Below are 20,726 nucleotides of genomic sequence, written 5' to 3' on the forward strand. Positions count from 1 at the left end.
ACCTAACCCTGACGCACTTAAAACCACCCAACTAACCCAAATCTATCACCTAAACATACCTAATCCGAACCCACCCACCTTAAACCACCCAATTAACCCATATATATCACCTAAACCCACCCAAACAAAACCCTGATCTACCACCCTAACCCTACTTCCAACCAACTACACACCTAAAACCACCCACCACGATCGCCCAAAACCATAACCACAACCCAAAAATTAACAAAACGATAAAAAAAACATAAATTAAAAACTAGAAAACATACCTTTAAAATCGAATTTGGCTTTGAATGTCACCTTGAATTTGGTTTAATATGGCCAAATTCGCCCATGAAAACGCTAGATAAATCTAGAGTTTTCATGGTCAAATTTGACCTGAATAATCATTAATTTCTACAGAATACCGCACTTCCACGCCGGTGAGAAAGAAGACCAAATCGGCGTCATGAACACCCCAAACCCACGCCGACGACAAAGAAAAGAGACGAGGAAAGAGAACAGAGAAATAGAAGAGAGAAAGGGAAGGAGAAGAGGAAACAGAAGAGAGAAAGAGAAGGAGAAGGGGAGAGAAAAGAAGAAGGAAAAGAGCAGAAAGAGAGAAGGAGAAAGAGAGGAGAATGAAGGAGAAGAGGAGAGAAGAAAGAGAGGCATAAATAGAAGCGTAAAGGGGCTGCGTTTGTGGGTTTGGTAAAAAGGATTTTAATTTTTTTTAAAATTATATTCCACGGAAATTTCGTCGAAAATTGTAAATCACGACGGAAAAATCCATCGAAAAGCACATATATTTCGACGGATTTTATTTCTGTCGGAAATTTCCGCCGGATTGGAATTGTTGAATTCGTCAGAAATATCCGACGGAACATAAATCCGTCGGAAAATATGCTTTTTCTGACGGAAATTCTCGTATGTCAGAATTTGCCTGTTTTCTAGTAGTGAACTATCAATATTTCAAAAAAATAAAATAAAAAAGTCAAACTATCGAAGCATTAGTTTCTTACAAAAATGTAGACAACACAAAGAAAATAAAGCCGGCAAGATCATATGCAAGTATGCAACCCAACAAGTTTAAGAAATACGTATTGTTACAAATCTTACAATATCTTATATATGGTGTTACATAAAATATAGGATAAATTCACTTTAATAATTTCAACTTTAGGCGATTTAATTTTAATAATCCCAACTTTGCTATCACTTTGCAGCTAGTAGTCCCAACCGATCAACAAATGGTCAGCAACCAATTATTACACATTACCAAGACACGTGTCAACACTTGATTGGTCCCCAAAAAAACTTTAAAAAATTGAAAAAATTAAAAAAAAAAACAACAACCACGTACCCTTCCCCACGCCTAACCTGACCCCCTCCCTCGGTGCCAGCGCTACCCAGACCCCTCTTCCCCTAACCACCACAACCCTCCCGTCATTCGAAAAACCCCTTATAATTCCTCTCCGACTGCCAAAAACATCCAATCACACCCCACCCCCCACCCCCAAAACCCTAGCTGCTAGGGTTTCGATTGAAGCACTTCAACTTTCTATTGTGAAGATTAAAGCACTTCGATAACCTTGTTCAAATTGTTGTAAGAAGATCCATTTGGAGCAGTAATAGCCTCATGAGATAACCATTTCTACTCCATCATTTTTTCTTCATTTCCTTCCCTTTCTCTCCCACCATCAATTCTCTCACTTGCCTCTCAACTTCACTCCTCTTCACATTCGTATCGATCTCCATCCCAATCCCCTAATCGTTCCAAGGAAACCAACAATTAGTCTGTTGCTCAACGAAGAAAGGCCAACAAATAATAGGCACCCCATTGATTAAAGTCTCTATTGTTGAGTTCCAGCCACAATGAGTCAAAAACCCTCCAATCGCAGGGTAAGTCATCACTTGCTTTTGATCACACCAACTTATAATAAGTCCCTTATCTTTCGTCTTCTCCAGAAACTCTGGTGGTAGAACAGCTGTATCCCCGATCACTAAATTTGGTCGAGTAATCCAAAGGAAGGGTTTGTTACTATCATAAAGTCCCCATGCAAATTCAATTAATTGATCATTAGTCATAACAGTAACACTTCCAAAATTAACATAAACAACGGAGTTAGGCTCATAAGAGTCAAGCCATTCGAGGCAACGTGTGTCCTCTTTCCATAAACTTGTACATAACTTTTTTGTATTTCATCGTCATTGCTACCTTCTAAGGAATCGAGAAGGAGTTGCAACGGTCCAAGGGTGTAAAGGGTAGGGAAATCGAAAGAAAGAGCTTCAAGGACATCATGTTTCAATGCATTGGAAGAGTTAAAAAGAATCGCGGAGGCTTCTTTGGACTTGTTGAGTAGTCGTGGAAGATAATTAACCATAAAGTCATTAGGATTTGTAGTTCTAATGAAACCTGGAAGGTCTTGCATTCGAATGTGTTGTTTCAATGAATACTTCAAGAAAGGGGGGTTGAATTGTAGTATGATAGATTTGTCAAACTTTTTACGGAAATAAAAACAAGTAAGCTTAAGGAACTTAAAGTGCAAGAGAGATCTTGTGTGGAAAACTCCTTGGCCCTAAATAAGGAGAAAAACCACGACCACAACGGATTTTAGAAAAAGAATCTTCACTAGAATAGGGCCTATTACAAACTAAAGACTCTAACTTCGAGTTCCTCAACAAACTCAAAGCCCCACGTAACAAGTCACCCAACTTGCTACTCTTCTCTTCTCTTTCTCTCTTCTCTTCCTCCTAGCTTCACTCAAAGCTAAAACAGAAGTTTATTCAAACTTCCTAATTCTCCAAAATACAACTCGAAAGAAATAACTCTAGTATAAGAACATAGGACACTCTACTTCACTAATGTGGAATTGAACTCTTGACTCAATTAAAAGAAAACAAAAGATGAAATCTATTTGAGCAAGGGTAAATTTTTCCAATTGAAATCAAATGGCTATTTATAGATCAAATCTACCTTGGAAAAACATCTTTGTGCTGCTTATCCATGTCGCCACTACTCTAAACCCACTAAATAGAACATGCCCTAAAATTAAGGACATGAACTCCTTAATGTGCAAGACCATGACATGGACTAAGTCATGGAGAGTAGTCCGCAAGTTATGGAAAAAAAAACAGATTTTATTTTATAACTGATATTTTCGAAAATAGAGAAAATAAAATAATTTTCATAAATTAAAAGATAAGATTTTAAACCAACTGTTTTCCTAAAAATAAGCATCGCACAAATCTATCCTTTAGACCGATTCCACATAGCTAATTTAAAGTGTAAACCTAGTTCTTATACTTTCATAAATCCTAAAATATTAAAATATTTTAGTCTTCATGTTTTTCTGATGAAGCTTCTACTTCGAGGCTTCTATTCCTTACAAGGAACTTCTCTTCTCTGGTGAAGCTTCTACTCCAAAGGTTTTGTTCCCTAAAGGGGAGCTTCCCTTCTCAAGACTCCCTCTCTGAAGCACCAAATCCTGTGAGGGAACTCTTCTCTTTTGGATTACTTTGTCTTGGGCTATCTTGATCCTCATGGAATCTTCGCAAGACAACTCAATTCTCCTAGTCAATGCATCTGATCACACACTTAAACAATCAAGCACTTATTATTCTGTAAATAAGTTAGGCTGTGTCATCATCAAAATCATAAGGTCAACAATATTCCCGCTTTTTGATGATGACAAACAAACCAAACTTATTTACAAGGAAACAAAGATAATCCGAAACTAAGCTTAAAAGAAAAACACAAAAACAAAATGTATAATACAAAAAAAAAAAATGAATGCATAATGGAAAAACAAAATGGATGCATAATGGAAACTAATACTAATAAGAAAAAAAACTCATATTTACATATATTTGCTTGCAGAAAAGGCAGGCTATAAAGACTTCGAACAGAGACCATAGAATGATTAAGTTTCCTTGAGTTTGCACCTTTTTCCCCTTTTGGCATTATAAAAAACCAACACACAATGCAATGGTATACCATAACACAGCACCAATCTAAGTGGTTTGGTGTTAAGACAGGGAGCATGCATAGAGAACAGAATTCACAAAGCATATAGGCATATTAACATAGGCATTAATCACCCAAAACCAATTTGAAAACATCGACCAAATGTACCAAATTCACAAGTCTAGCAAAAGATAAAGTACCCAATAATTACAGACCAAAAGTAATTGTTTCCAAAAGCAGAAATAAACATAGCATCATCAAAATAAAGGGGTAGCAGGATAGAATAAAAACTAAGAAGCAGTGCTCTGGTCATCATCAACAGCAAGATCCTCCAACTTCTTACTGATCTGAGACACAATGTCTTTGACAGTAGCAAGCCTCGCCTTCTCAGTGCTTGAGATCAGCTTCTTCATGTCACCATCCAGAGTGAGCACACTCTTCTTCAATTCCTCCATCTTTTCTTGGGACTTCTTCTATTCCTTGAGCACCTTATGGAGGAGTTCCTTCATCTCCTTCATACTTTCCTGGCTAGGAACCTTTGGTGGAGAACTGAAAGCTGCGAACCCTGTACCTGCAGATGTATGCTTGACAGAAGTAGGAGTACTAGGAATCTTTTTCAGTTCCTCATAGGCACCAGAAAGATCAATGAATATCCTAGCAGGGGCCTCCTTCTTTTTCATCAACCTCAAGCCTTTTCTTTTCTTCCTTCCCCCTGTTTCAGTCACCTCCTCTACACTATTTTTATCCTCTTCTCCCTGATCTCCCTCAACATCATTTTTTATTTCCTGCACCACACTCTCAATCACCCCAACTGCCTTTTCTTCCTATTCTTCCCCCTCAGCCAAAGATCCCACTTCTTTGGGTTTCTTCTCAACCTTCATAGCTTCAAAACATCCATTCATAACCACAAGGTGATGATTCTCAAGAAATATGGGTTGGATATATTCGGTGTTTTTGAGAAGTAAAGGCTCAGAATTGGCAAAAGAGATGCCAAAAATTTCAAAGACAGTGGTAAGGAGGTTGGCATATCTAACTTTCCATCCTTTTGGAACACAATGGGTAAGGTGTTGGATCATAATGGAAAGGAAGTTGATAGGTATTTTGCGAGCAAGGCAGTAAATTAGGGTAGCATCAAGCTTGTTAGCAACATCTCTCTTCTGAGAGCGAGGGATTATGTCATTGAACACAAATTTATGCAGGATTTTGTCAAGAGGAGGGAGTTGGTTATGGTTTATGTAAGTTTCTTCAGGGTCACCTCCAAGAAACTCCACAATTTCATCAATGTTAGCATTAGGAAGAGGGTTTCGAATGGTATTCTTAAAATACAGATCATACCCAGTATTAGGGGTGGCAAAAGCTGACCCGACCCGATAACTCGACACGAACCCGACTTGAAAATAATGGGTTAGGTTAAGGGTTGAGATTTTCGACCCGAAAACTTAAATGGGTCGACACGAACCTGACCTGAAATTTTCAACCCGAAAATGACCCATCTAACCCGAAAATATATATATATATATATATATATATAAGAAAAAAAAAACAAAAAAAAAAACCTAAGTATACGGATGTCTAAGCCTAAGCCCAAGCCCAAAAAACCTAAGCCACCATATAAAAAGAAAAAAACCCTAAAATCCTCACACATTTTCTTTCTCAAATCTCAACTCAAATGAGTCGTTCTCACTTTCTCACTCCTTTCTCTTTCTCCAATTCTCAGCTTCTCACTCCTTTCTCATAATCTCCTCAGTTCTCAGCCGTTCTCAACTCTCCTTTAGTCCTCCACGAGATGCATTCCTCTAACCCTCTCCTTCATCAATCAAGGTATTTTGCTTCTTAATTTATGTTTCTTTTTTCTTTCGTTTTTTTTTTTTCGATTTGTTTGATGTTGTTGATTTTTTGTTTTGTTTATAAATTTTATGGTCAAGTTCATATAATTTTTTATTTAATTTCTTTTATACAGTCTTGCAAGTGAGTTGTTGTTGTTGTTATCTTGTTCATATAATTTGGATTTATGTTGTTGGGTTAGATGTTTTTAAACTCGTTTAATTAGAACCTGAGAATGTTGTTATTTAGTTTGTGAGCATTTTTTTTGTAAGATTGAGCATTTTTTGGCTTGGTTTATATTGTTTTTACCCCTTTTTGGGTTTTCTATGCTAATCAAAGCCTAATTTTGATGTTGTTTGTTGTTTTAATTGTTATTCAAACCATAATTTACACGGTATTGTATTTTTTGCTTAAATTGTTGTTTGTTATATTTTTGTATTGTAGGGATTGAGTCCTTTTTTATTGATGTTTGCTTTCATTTTTTTTTTTTTGCAGATTTGGATCCTTACATGCCGCATACGTCGCCCCTGCTTCAACTTTTTTTGAATTTGGATTTGTAATTTTGTACTTTTTTTGAGATCTAGTTTATTAAAGTCTGTATAAATAATTATTAACTTTGGTAGGTTTTAAATTTTGGTTTGTAATTTATTTAGTATACTCCGTACTATATTTTGATATCTAATCTTAAATTAGATTTGCTAGATAATGCAATTTAAAAATCAAGTCAAATCAGGTTACATCCGGGTTGACCAAAACCCGGTTAATATAAGGTCATTTTCTGGTCAAAATAACCTAATTTAAACCCTGACAAAAAATCAGATCAAATCAGGTTACTTTCGGGTTAACCCGAACCCGAAAATATCAGGTTCGGGTTGGGGTTTTCAACCCGAAAATTTAAATGGATCAGGTTCAGGTTGGGGGTTAGCTGACCCGAAACCCGAAAACCCGAACACGAATCCGACCTGACCTGATCTGTTTGCCACCCCTACCCAATATTAGGGACATCAAACAACTCAGCCAAATACAATGCATCAAACTCAATTTCCTTACCACGCATTTCACTACAAATTTTTCCCTTAGAATACTTAAAATTCTTACAGAATTCCTTCATAGCATCCACATACATGCTCCGATTAAAACATTCACTCAACAAATTGACCCAATTTTGAAACTCAAGCAATTCATATAATTTAACAGCTTTACACCAAGGTAAATTGAGTGCCAAAGCTGTCACATAGTGCTCAGCAATTTTCTCTTGCTTTTTCATGGCAGGAGGCTTGTCACGATAGTTGACACCCAACTCCGGTATGCTCTTCACTTCTTCTTGCATGTCATCCATCTTTCTTTTGCGAGAAGAGTGAGATTCGGTAGTAGACTCGTTCTTTGGAGGCTTAGAGATTTCTTTGATTTGATTTTCCGGGAGGGTTTCCATGGTGGTGTCTTGAATTGTGTTTGGGTTTGCTTCGTTTTCAATTAGGGTTTTATTAGGTGAGATATCCATGGGAGAGAAGTTTTAATCGGTTTGGGGAGTGATGTGGTGATTTTTGAACGGTGTAAATTTTGGTGAGGCTGACATCCTTTTTATGGTGGAGGTAAAAAGGTGAGGTGAATTTGTGAGGCGTCGTTTGGAGTAGGTGAGGTGAATAATGGTGATTTGACGCTATATTTATTGCTTAGGGAAACACAAACCGTGTTTTAAGAGATAAGTGCATGTGGGTAACTTTTTGAACAAAAGATAGAGATGAATATTAGATGCATTCATCATAAATTATGATTGGATAGAAAAAATAGGAATTTTGAAAGACAGATAAACACAAAAATTTAATCTTTTGAATTTAATCAAAGAAGACTTGTAAATGCAACTTGATACATAGAACAATTCAACATGGCTCATGCAATCAGTCAAGGACTTTCATTTTCTATGTCAATATTAATTGACATGCTTTAACAAATAATGTTCCTGCTCACAAACCTGTATTAACTATGTAATATTAAACATATAACATTTGTGCACATTATACAATTTTAAAGCACGTCAGTTTGAGTTTCATACCTGAGGGAACTTGATGCATTTTTCTTAGTTTAACTTAATCATCCTAAGTTCCATTCTCATCTTCTCATGCCTTTCTCTATGCAAGGGTTTTGTTAAAATATCTGCAATTTGATTGTCAGTTTGGCAGAAATCTAATTTAATAAAACCCTTTTCAACATTATCCTTAAGGAAATGATGCCTTATATGAATATGCTTGATTCTTGAATGATGGAATGGATCTTTAGATATGCAAATTGCACTAGTATTATCACAATAAAAAGTAATGCAATCAAATTTAATACCAAAGTCACGTAACTGTTGTTTGATCTATAAGACTTGAGAGCGACATGCAGCTGCTGCTACATACTCAGCCTCTGCAGTAGATAATGCAACAGTATTTGCTTCTTGGAACCCCAAGAAACTAGACAAGAGCCAAGGAACTGAACCATACCTGAGGTTCTTTTCCTGTTGACTAAGTCACCAACATAGTCAGCATCAGCAAATCCTCTAAGCATAAAGTCATCACTTTTAGGATAGAACAGACACATGTTATCTGTTCCTTTGAGGTATCTCAGAATTCTTTTAACAGCCGTTAGATGTGATTCTTTAGGATTAGACTGAAATCTTGCACACAATCCAACACTAAAAGAAATGTCAGGCCAACTGACTGTTAGATATAACAGTGACCCAATCATACCTCTGTAAGTAGTTTGATCCACACTTGTTCCGTATGGATCCTCATCAAGTCTGGTTGCTGTTCCCATGGGTGTATGATTTGTTTTGGCATTCTCTATGTTGTATTTCTTCAAAAGTTCCTTAACATACTTCTACTGGTGAATCATAAGTCCTTCTGATGTTTTCTTTATTTGAAGTCCAAGGAAGAAGTTTAATTCACCCATCATACTCATTTCAAATTCACCACCCATTAGTCAGCAAAGTACTTGCATAAAACACTATTAGTTGTTCTAAATATGATATCATCTACATAGATTTGAACAACTAAAAGATCAGTTCCTTGAGATTTTAGAAAAAGAATTTTATCAACTTTTCCTCTTTTGAAATCATTTTTCAGAAGGAACTTTGAAAGCCTTTCATACCAGGCTCATGGAGCTTGTTTAAGCGCATAGAGAACTTTATCAAGCTTGAAAACATGATTTGGAAATTTTGGATTTTCGAAACCAGGAGATTGTTCAACATAAACATCCTCATTTAAGTAACCATTGAGAAAAGTATATTTCACATCCATTTGATGCAGTTTGAAACCTATAAATGAAGCAAAAGCTACTAATATTCTAATAGCTTCTAATCTAGCTACTAGAGCAAAGGTTTCTTCAAAATCAATACCTTCCTGTTGGTTGTAGGCTTTCACAACCAATCTTGCCTTGTTCCGTACTATGGTTCTATGCTCGTCCAGCTTGTTCCTACACCCATTTGAGCCCAATGACTTTCTTGTTCTTTTGTTTGGGCTCGAGATGCCACACTTTGTTTCTCTCGAACTCGTTCAGCTCTTCTTGCATGGCTACAATCCAGTTAGCATCTCCCAAAGCTAGCTTCTTGATGATTTCGAGGTTCCAGAATGGATAGAAATGCATGGAAGGCACAGAAGTTCCTCATCTGCGATCTTGTTTGAGTTCCTTTCCCTATGTCACTGATGATGAGATCGATCAGTAGGATGGGAACCTTGATACTTGAACGGCTTAGGTTGAAATTCCCTCGCTAGAACTCCAATTTGAGGAGCTTCTTGCTCTGTTCCTTTTGCTTCTTCTTCATCAGTTGGTTCCTCATTGACTTGTACTTCTGGTTGAGGAAGTTCTTCATTCTCCTATTGATTCTGCTCCGGAATAGGTCGCTCTTCTCTAGTTTTCTTAGGATCTTCTTCTTCATCCCTGTTTCTTATCAATCCAATATAATTTCAAAATCATTGTTTTCTTCCTATTTCTGCACACTAACAAACTGGTTATCTTCATCAAAGATTATGTGAATGCTTTCCTTGATACACATTGAATTTTTATTGTAAACTCTGTAAGCTTTGCTATTAGAGGCATATCCAAGGAATATAGCCTCCTCACTTCTCTCATCAAATTTATCTAAGTTTTTCTTACCGTTGTTATGTACAAAGCACTTACAACCAAAGGCCCTGAGATGAGATATGTTTGGTTTTCTTCCCTTGAACAGTTCATAGGGAGTCTTGTTGATGATACTTTTGATTGTTACTCTGTTGAGAATGTAACATGTTGTGTTCACGGCTTCAACCTAGAAGTTCCTTGGCAATCCACTTGCAATTAGCATCGTCCTTGCCATTTCCTCTAGAGTTTGATTCTTCCTTTCCACAACTACATTTTTTGGAGGAGTTCTTGGAGCTGAGAAGTTGTGGTTCATACCATTTTCCCTGCAAAAATCATTGAACTTAAAGTTCTCAAATCCAGTTCCGTGATCTGATCTAAGATGGATTATGGAATGGTCGCTGATTTTCTGTATTTTCTTGGCAAAGGCAACAAATTCGTCAAAGGTTTCATCTTTGTTAGCAAGAAAAATAACCCAAGTGAATCTAGAATAATCAGCAACAATAACCAATATATACATCTTGCCACTCCTGCTTTGAATCCTCATGGGACCACACAAATCCATATGGATTAATTCCAGAGGCTTTGTGGTGCTCACCATTTTATTCAGTTTAAAAGATGATCGAACATGCTTGCCTTTCACACATGCATCACAAACTTTGTTCTGTAGGAACTTAACTATAGGGAGTCCTACAACCAAGTTCCTTGACCTTAGTTTGTCGAGTGATGAAAAGCTATCATGTCCGAAACGTTTATGCCATAGCAGGGGATCATCTTCAACAACACTTAGACATGTAAGGTTGTTCCATGGGATTAAGTTGAGGTCGACAGTATATGTGTTCCCTCTTCTCGTTCCTTCTACAACTACCTTTCCTGACTTGTTGTTGATGATTTGACAAGAGTCAGAAGTAAAACTTACAGAGTTTCCTCTATCACAGAATTGAGATATATTGAGCAGATTGTGCATGACCAGGATCTCACCCTTCTTATTATCCCCAAAGGTAACATTTCCTCTAGGGTAGTCTTCTAGTGAGAGAGATTTTGTTTTATCACCTGTCATGTGCTTGGAACACCCGCTGTCGAGATGCCACGAGTTATTCCCCCTAACTAGGACCTGTAAGAAAACTTAAGCATTAGGATCAGGAACCCAGGTTTCCTTGGGTTCCTTAGACGTGGAAGCAATATCAGTTTTCTTTACCCATACTTGCCTATAGTTCTTCTTATTAGCTTCCTCTCTATCTCTACAATGCACATAGAGATGTCCAATCTTTCCACAAAAAGTACATACCTTCATGCTCGGAAGCTCAACATATATCTTTTGTTTTCCCTTTCTCTTGGTTATATAACCAAGTCCTTCAGTGCGTTTTGTTTGAGCTTCCGAGATCCACTTAGGTATGACTTTGGATCTATGCTTCTATCCTTCTCAAGTTGATCCTTTTGAGTTTTCAAAACCGAAAGTTCATTTTTTAGATTTTCAAAATCAACATTAAATTTTTGCATTTGATCACTTGAGGAACTGCTAGAACTGATATTAGAATTCATGAGCTTATACTGAGTTAATTCAACATTCAGAAGAATACTTTCTTGATTCTATTAGCTATTTCAGTTATGTGTTTATACTTAGTGTCTAGCTCTCTTAATTTGCTCTGAGGCGCAGCATAGGCTGTTTCCAGTCATGTGCCATGTTCTTTGCAGATTTTAAGAGCCTTCTCATATTTATTAAGCTTGACACAAGTTTCTCTAAAGTATTCTTCTTCTTCTAGACATATATCAATTAAGGCTTCTTTAGAGAAAGTTTTAAGTTGTTTAGGTTCAAGAAATACCTCTTTCCGGAGTTCCTCGAGGTAGGCTTAGTTAACGTCTGATTTAGCCATCAGACAAAGGTTAGCCGTCTCCTCATCTGGTTGATCATCCTCTTCTTCTTCACTGTATGAATCTCCCCAAGCAGCAATCATAGCCTTCTTCATGTCTAATTTGGAATAGTTTGCTTTGCTAAATTTTTCATTTCCTTGCTCCTTGAGCTTTCCCTTGCCTTTATCGTTTTCCTAGAGGGGAAAGTCTCTGATAAAGTGGTCATGGGATCCGTACTTGTGGCAGATGTAGTCAGGCTTAAGAGTTGAGGACTTTTTCACGAAGTTCCTTGAGGTGCGTCCCTTCTTGAACATCTTTTTTAATCTTCGCACAAGCATGGTAGCCTCATCTTCGTCTACTTCTGAGTCTTCTTTATCTTCAGCTCTAAGTGCCATCCCTTTTTTCTTCACAGGTTCATTACTAACTCCAAGGTGCAGCTCATGAGTCATGAGTGAACCAGCTAGTTGCTCGATGTTAAACTTGGTGAAGTTCTTAGTTTCCTGAATGGCTGTCACTTTAGCTTTCCATCTTTCATCCTGTTGGAGGTTTCGAAGAACCTTCCTGACCTGCTCATCTGTAGGAATCTTTCTACCAAGAGAAACCAACTCATTTTTAATGTTAGTAAATCGGTTTAGCATTTCTTAATGGTTTCTTTTGGTTGCATCTTTAATCTTTCATACTTAGACATAAGTAGATCAATTTTTTGAACGTTTAACCTCATTTGTTCCTTCATGAGTAATCTGTAGCAAATCCCAAATTTCCTTTGCGTTCTTGAACCCCAAAACACGATTGTGTTCGTGAGGTACAAGTCCACAGTGGAGCAATTTTACAGCCATAGCATTGATTTCCATTTTGTCAAAATCTTCCTTATCATATTCAGACATGGGCTTAGGAATTACCTTATTTCGAGCGTTTGTTTTGGTGACTTCAAAATCACCAACTTCAATGACCCTCTAGACTTGGTAGTTCTCTGCCTTGATGAAGATCTCCATTCGGTTTTTCCAGTAAGTATAAAACTTACCATTAAACATAGGAGGCCTTTGAGTTGAGTATCCTTCCTCGAGCTTTTCATACGTATTCATCTTTTCCAAGACCTTTCTTCGTCAGGGTTTCCTGATTCTCCGAAAAGTTAGGCTCTGATACCAATTGTTGCTTCAATGAATACTACAAGAAGGGGGGGGTTGAATTGTAGTATGACAGATTTGTCAAACTTTTTGCGGAAATAAAAACAAGTAAGCTTAAGGAACTTAAAGTGCAAGAGAGAAATTACGTGGAAAACTCCTTGGCCCTAAACAAAGAGAAAAACCACGACCACAAGGGATTTTAGAAAAAGAATCTTCACTAGAATAGGGCCTATTACAAACTAAAGACTCTAACTTCGAGTTCCTCAACGAGCTCAAAGCCCCACGCAACAAGTCACCCAACTTGCTACTCTTCTCTTTCTCTCTTCTCTTCCTCCTAGATTCACTCAAAGCTAAAACAGGAGTTCACTCAAACTTCTCAATTCCCCAAAATACAACTCGAAAGAATTAACTCTAGTATAAGAACATAGGACACTCTACTTCACTAATGTGGAATTGGACTCTTGACTCGATTAAAAGAACAAAAGATGAAATCTATTTGAGCAAGGGTGAATTTTTCCAACTGAAACCAATTGACTATTTATAGATCAAATCTACCTTGGAAAAACATCTTTGTGCCTTATCAATGTTGCCACTACTCTAAACCCACTAAGTAGAACATGCTCTAAAATTAAGGACACGAACTCCTCACTGTGCAAGACCATGACATGGACTAAGTCATGGAGAATAGTCCGCAAGTTATGGAAAACAAAATTCAGATTTTATTTTATAACTAATATTTTCGAAAATAAGAGAAAATAAAATCCTTTTTCATAAATTAAAAGATAAGATTTTAAACCAACTGTTTTCCTAAAAATAAGCATCGCACAAATCTATCATTTAGACCAATTTAAAGTGTAAACCTAGTTTTTATACTTACATAAATCCTAAAACATAAAAATATTTTAGTCTTCATGTTTCTCTGATGAAGCTTCTACTCCGAGGCTTCTGTTCCTTACAAGGAACTTCTCTTCCCTGGTGAAGCTTCTACTCCGAAGGTTTTGTTCCCTGAAGGGGAACTTCTTTTCTCAAGACTCCCTTTCTGAAGCACCAGTTCCTATGAGGGAACTCTTCTCTTTTGGATTACTTTGTCCCGGGCTATCTTGTTCCTCATGAAATCTTCGCAAGACAACTTTATTCTCCTAGTCAATGCGTCTGATCATACACTTAAACAATCAAGCACTTATTAGTCTGTAAATAAGTTAGGCTATGTCATCATCAAAATCATAAGGTCAACAGAATGCCCTTCATTGCAGGTACCCAATCTATGGTTGTTTGAAGGTCGCCATTTGTAGCGAAGTTTTCGTCTGCATAATGTTTTATATAAAATGCACGTTGTAAAATTTGAAAGTATTATAAGAGTAGTACCAAACAAGTGCATTAAGCTAGACACTTTCAAGATAAAGATTAAACACTGAGTAAATTAGTTTGTATACTCTGGCCTTGTATTTTGGTTGTTTGACCACATTCGAAAGCCATAAAAAAGTTATTTACCAAACAAGTTATATAACTTTACAATTTCGCTTACTCGTTTCTAAATATCTTTAACTCCATATGAGTAAACCTTATGAAAATTTTGTAGTTGGAAAGTAAAAATATTCAATTTCGTTCATTATGTAAGTGTTTTCCTATACATTAATGTTAGAAATAAGGTTTAATTTTCAATACTAGTATAACATTTCAATCATACAAAACAAAATTTATTTATTATTTAAAAGTCAAAACTAACTAGATCAGACCGTATTTTACTTTAGACCAAAAAAATTTCAATTCAGAAAGTCCATGTGTTACACAAAAGACAGCAAGTTGCACAACGTGAAATTGTAGTGTAATTTTTTCTTCACATTAAATATGGGTTTGCATCTTTGCATGTGGACTTGTTACATATCTGTGAGAGATCGAGTGATGACTTACTAAATTTAGAACTACCTAGCTGTTCCGTTGCCTATTTATAAGTGTCCCATTATTATCCTCTGCTACAAGACAAATTTGAACATTCTATTATTGCTATTTAATTTATTAATTTTAGAATAATTTTATTTTATTTTATTTATTTATTTATTTATTTTTTAATAAGTGTCCGCCCCTAAACAAGCAAGATCCTTAATTTAATTGTAGAATAAATTATAAACTAATTGATATGATTTCATCTGATTTGAACTGAGATTTATTAATCCAACTCATCTAATCATAAAATTTTATACAATATTAACTCAATCATTATGATTGAAATATGGACATGAGTAAGGTGTTGATATAAATTGAACCAAATATACCCTTACATAAGAGTGAGGGATAACTCAAGTGGTTAGAGTTCCCCTCCCGATTCCAGGTAATCCTGGGATAGATTCTCATCATTCGTCTTTGTGACTTTCTTAATAAAGTAGGCATTTTTGGAGAGCATTCGGAGCGCCATGTAAGAAATATACTTATTTCGACCAATAAAAAGAAAGATTTGTATTTTATTTTTGAATTAAAAAATTATGTCGCCACCTAGATAAAAGTAACGAATTAGATTTCATATATCTAAAATTTTAATGCCACGTAGATTACAATCCACGAATTAAATTATTTTTATGAAAAAATAAAGTAAAAATATACTAAATTTTTTTAAAATGATAAACGCTTATAATAAAGTTTGATACCTATCATTATAAGATAAATTTTGAGTATTTATGATAAGAAATACAAATTGTTCCTTAATTGTAATTAAATTAAAATTTGTGATACCTACCATTATAAATTGACACATCATACCCACACAAACAAAATTTCATATCAATAAAAAAACCCATCAAGCGAATTTTGTGATAGTAATTTTGTTTTAATTTTTGGTCATCAATGGCAAGGTAATTTTTAGCTTAATTTTTAAAATCCTATGTTTAAATTAGTATTTCTAATTATTACTTACATTGTATGAATTTGGGATACTCAACGATAATATGTTTATGTTTTATTTACTAAATGTTTTTTTTACATGTAAATCTAACACATCATACGACACAAATAAAATTTTGTATCAATACAAAACTCCATCAAGCAAATTTTGTGTTAGTTTTAGGTCATCAATGTCCGGGTAATTTTTAAAATCTTATGTTTAAATTTATATTTGTAATTATTAGTTACATTGTATTTATTTAGGATACTTAACGATTATTTGTTTATGTAATGGCATACGATTAGATGTTGTATACTTAATATATGGATGGCTTTGGTTATTTTTGGAGATGATGAAAAAATTTCAATGCATAGATTTGGTTTTATATCGCAATAATTTTTCATTTATTGGTAAATATATTGATTTATTTTATATAAATGTAAAGATTTAATTTATACCAATTTCAGTTTGGCTAACATTTCATGGTTCAATTTATCCATTGATGTAGTAGGTTGGTTGTGGACGAGGTTGGTGATTCTATGGAAATAAAAGATATGGTAAAACAATGAATAATGATTTAGGATTTAAATTATTAAAAATTTATCATTTCACATTAAAGATTTTATATAACAGAAAAAAATATCATATTTACAATTTATTTATATTTAATAAATTCATTATAAATTATAGTAAAAAAAATATTAAACTTTTGTAATTTTGTCTGAAATTATTAAATACAATAAATCAAATAATTAAAAATCTTAGATGAAAAAATCGTGTATAGCACGGGCTTCCATCTAGTGTAAAACATGATAGATGTTTTTTATTTGCTGTTGTTTTACCGTGTATTTTTATAACACCAACCCGATTTTGATAGTGTTTACTATTTGTGTTATTAAGATATTATCAATTGAATACTTGAAAAATACTCCGTAGTAAACAACACATATAAATAAATGATCGCAGTGATACAATTTTATTGGGCCAGGTACTAAATCCATGACGGGGGAGAGTTTGATCACACACAACTCAACAAGATTTCATTTTAAAACCACTCCAATCGATCCTATTGTCCCTACACACTTACTAAGCCTCAAATTTCAAGTGATTCAATCATTATACATTCAAGTATTCAACCAAGTAACACTGTATTAACTAAAAATATGTGTCATTTGCAAATTTTCCCTCCTCTACTCCTTTAAATATCGAAATTATTATACATGGATTTGAACTAATATACGATCAAATAAACCTTTTTGAAGAACCTTAGACAAAATCAATTTCCAAAAATTGTCATTAGTTAATGTTCGCCTTCAACTAAAATTTCAGCTGAAAACCATTCATTTGTTGACGTAATACATCTAATGAGAAATGCACAATATGAAAAATTACTTCCTTCCTTATTGGCACATAGAAGTAAAGGTCCTAGAAAGGTTATATTTATTGTAGTGAAACAGGTTAAACTGTAACACATAAAAAAAAAACGAAGGGAGCACGACGTTAATTATATGTTTTTTAAACAATCATACATGATTCAAATTCTATAGTTAGTGTTAGAGTTTAATCAATGATTGAGGGTTTTGAGAATTGTAGTTTATTTTTAAGTATAATTTTTCATGAATTGAGATAGGGTCAAATTAGACATATGTTAAAATGAGAATAATTATTATGAGAATAAAGAATTTCATATGCATGGCTTTTGAGCTAAATGTGTAAAATATTGTACTAATACGTGCAATTTTTTTCATCTCAAATATGATTTACATATATATTTTGAACTTAATGTACACATTTAACATTTTTTCCAACCGTCAAAAGGCACTCATCCATCACCCTAGAAAAACAAATACGCACATTAAGTTTAAAATGAGAAAGATATGAATAACTTTAATTAAGTGCATAATTTTCATACACCCCAATCAAAGCATGAGCTTGACCACTGAATTTGTGCAAGAAAAAAACACTCATACAATATTGTGAGCTATTTAAATCACACAAATCACTCAATTTTTTATTTAAGGGAGCCAAGCACTTCGATAACCTTGTCCAAATTGTTGTAAGAAGACCCATTTGGAGCAGCTGCTTCATAAGCCAAAATCCTCCACTCCATTGCCATTTTCTTCATCTCTTTCCCTTTCTCTCCCTCCATTAACTCTCTCAATTGCCTCTCAACTTCACTCCTCTTCACATTCGCATCGACCTCCATCCCAATCCCCCACTCGTGACAAGAAAACCAACAATTAGTTTGTTGCTCCGCGAAGAAAGGCCAACATATGATAGGCACCCCACTAATCAAAGTCTCAATTGTCGAGTTCCAACCACAATGGGTCAAAAACCCTCCAACTGCGGAGTGAGACAACACCTGTTGGTTACACCAGGTAGCAATAAGTCCTCTTCCTTTCGTCTTCTCTAGAAATTCCGGGGGGAGATTAGCCGAATCCCCTATGACTAAATCAGGCCAAGTAATCCAAAGGAAGGGTTGGTTACTGTTAAGTAATTAGGTTTTGATGATTGTAAGCTAATGATGATTATCTATCTAACATGTTTGTTAAGTTGTGCATAGAAAGAACAAATTATGCTTGGAACAAGATATAAGGAACCCGAGCAATGACAAGTATATATATAAGGAACTTGAGAAATATATAATAAGCAATAGAAGAACAAGAACAATGATGAGTTATGGTTGAGAAGCATGATGATGGCTAAGGAACCATGAAGGTAAATATGTAAATAGGTGTTTGCATATGTTAGCTTCATGAGGTAACTACTCTATGCATACATGAGTTGTACATGTGTAAGAGTATTTACATAGGCTTTAAGTTTAATTAGTTCTCTCACTTGAAGTTTGTTTATGACAAACAAACTTCAATCTAATGTTCTCTTAAGTGTTTATGTGATGACAGGAACTAACTTAGTAAAGTCAATGGGTTGGAACATAGAAGACTTCAAGAGGAACAAGAGAGAACGAATGAACGTAAAGCAGGTTCTCTCACGAGAACCAACCCACGAAAGAACCTGAAGGTATTCTCCAACGAGATCCAGAAGGAACATGCTTTCCCACGAGAGCTGGAGCATGTTCTCTAACAGGTACATGAGGTGTTCCCTAACAAGTACACGCAAGGAGTTTCCTAACAGAAGCATGACAGCAAGCTAAAGAGTGAAGCTTGGACTGCGAAGATGAAAGCAAGTTCTAGAAAGGAACTTGGTCTGCGAGTTCCAATAAGGAACGAACAAGAGTGACAGAAAGTTCTAGTTAGGAACTTGGCCTGCGGTTCCAAGAGTGGAATATTGCCTCGAGATCCAGAATACATCAAGACTACAAGAGTTTCAGAGAACCAACATGAAAAGGAGAAATTGAATGAAGTATATCGCTCTATGATTCATGTAACTATGTTGGACATAAAAGTCAGTCTAGAACAAGTCTATAAAACCAAGGTTGAACTCTAGAAAGTCAATGAAATTAGAGTTATTGACTTGTCAAGAACCCAGAGACTGTCAGAGTTTCGGAACCTAATAGGAACTTAAGTCTGCACGTCTTTAAAAGTCGATTTTAATGATATATATATATATATACCTAATACGTGCATATCTTTTAGGGATTTGGTTTTACTGAATAAAGATATTTATTTTCAAATAAATCCCTTTTGGAAAAAGATAAGTTTATTTGGAAAGTATTTTAACCAAAATATAAGTTTTAAATAAATCCGATTTTATGGTAAGTATATCTTATTATTATTGACAGAATTTATTCTTAACAAAAAGATATATTTTTGAAAACTTATTTTTGGAAAATATTTTTTAAACATATCTTTTGATTAAACTTATTTTTTACAAAAAGAATTATTTGGGTGTACTATAAATATGCTCATATGTATTCAAAGTTGAGGCTGACGAAGTGCAGTGGTCGTGCTTAATGGTTTCATCCTTCACCACGAAGCTAAGTTAGTCCTCCTGGTCAAAATTCCGGTCAGGGTTTGGTTTCAGTTCGTCCAGTCAGTTCCAGACAAATCTTGAGTGTCCAGCATATTAGTTTTATCTCTTTATTCATATATATGTATTTAGAGTTATTCTTTGAGATCTTGTAATGGGAAAAAGGGTTTTATGTGTTTTATATATTAGGGTGTGTGAGTTCGTGAGGATTCTCGTTATTGTAATTGAGATATTGCTAAGTGTGAGGTTCTTGGGGTATGGTTTAAACCAGAAGGATGGGCTGTCAACCACAGCATCCAACCCCTGGGCTCGTAGTAGACGTCTGTGATTATACTCGGTGTTTACGAAGGTGATGTGGAAGCCTTTAGAGTGGAGGATTTTGGCTAGTTGTAGCATGGGGTTTATGTGGCCTTGCATTGGGAAAGGGATGCATACAGCATGTAGTTTTTGCCCTTTAGCTGCTGATATTGAACCCATTTTTATTATATTATGTGTTTTCCTTAATTGGGTTTAAGCTTAAAAATAATGGGGTGGAGCTAACATACGTTGGATCCTTGCCTTTTATAGGATTTGAGCTTGTTGGGGTGGGTGGGTGGGTGGGTGGGGGAAGGGGGGTCATGCAATGAACACATGAGGAATAAAGTTTATAAGGGGTCCAATTGTGTATGCACAAGATGCTAAATGAGTGATTTGTAATTTGTATCATGTTCATCAGAGATAATGTCAAAGTGTAAATAAATATTTAGACGTACTCGACTAGCTACTTGACTAGAGTGTGTGAATTTTATGATATGTACCCAGTGGAAAATTAAATAACATAAAGAATTCGCTCTTACATTATAATTTAAATAACTTGCTTTTTGGGGCATAAATTACTCTTTCTATCGTCAATTGGTTTTAGGATAGGATCTCAATGTGAATTTTGTTAGTAGGTTTAGATATCAATCTAGCCAAAACCATTTGTACTATACAAGGTAAAACGAACTTTATTTGGTATTAGTAACGTATATTTTAGGATGACCTAATAAGAAAAATGGTGTGTTCATCATAATGGAGGAAGTATTGATAATATTTCTTATCA

The 20,726-nt window shown here is 35.1% G+C and overlaps 1 pseudogene; it reads right to left on the reverse strand.

Annotated features, from left to right (window-relative positions):
* Window positions 1–576: 576 nt before the first annotated feature.
* LOC110709561 lies at window positions 577–20,122 on the reverse strand (annotated as a pseudogene).
* Between the last annotated feature and the right edge of the window lie 604 nt (window positions 20,123–20,726).

The sequence above is a fragment of the Chenopodium quinoa genome, unplaced genomic scaffold (assembly GCF_001683475.1).
Source record: "Chenopodium quinoa cultivar QQ74 unplaced genomic scaffold, ASM168347v1, whole genome shotgun sequence".
NCBI classification, from domain to species: Eukaryota; Viridiplantae; Streptophyta; class Magnoliopsida; order Caryophyllales; family Amaranthaceae; genus Chenopodium; species Chenopodium quinoa.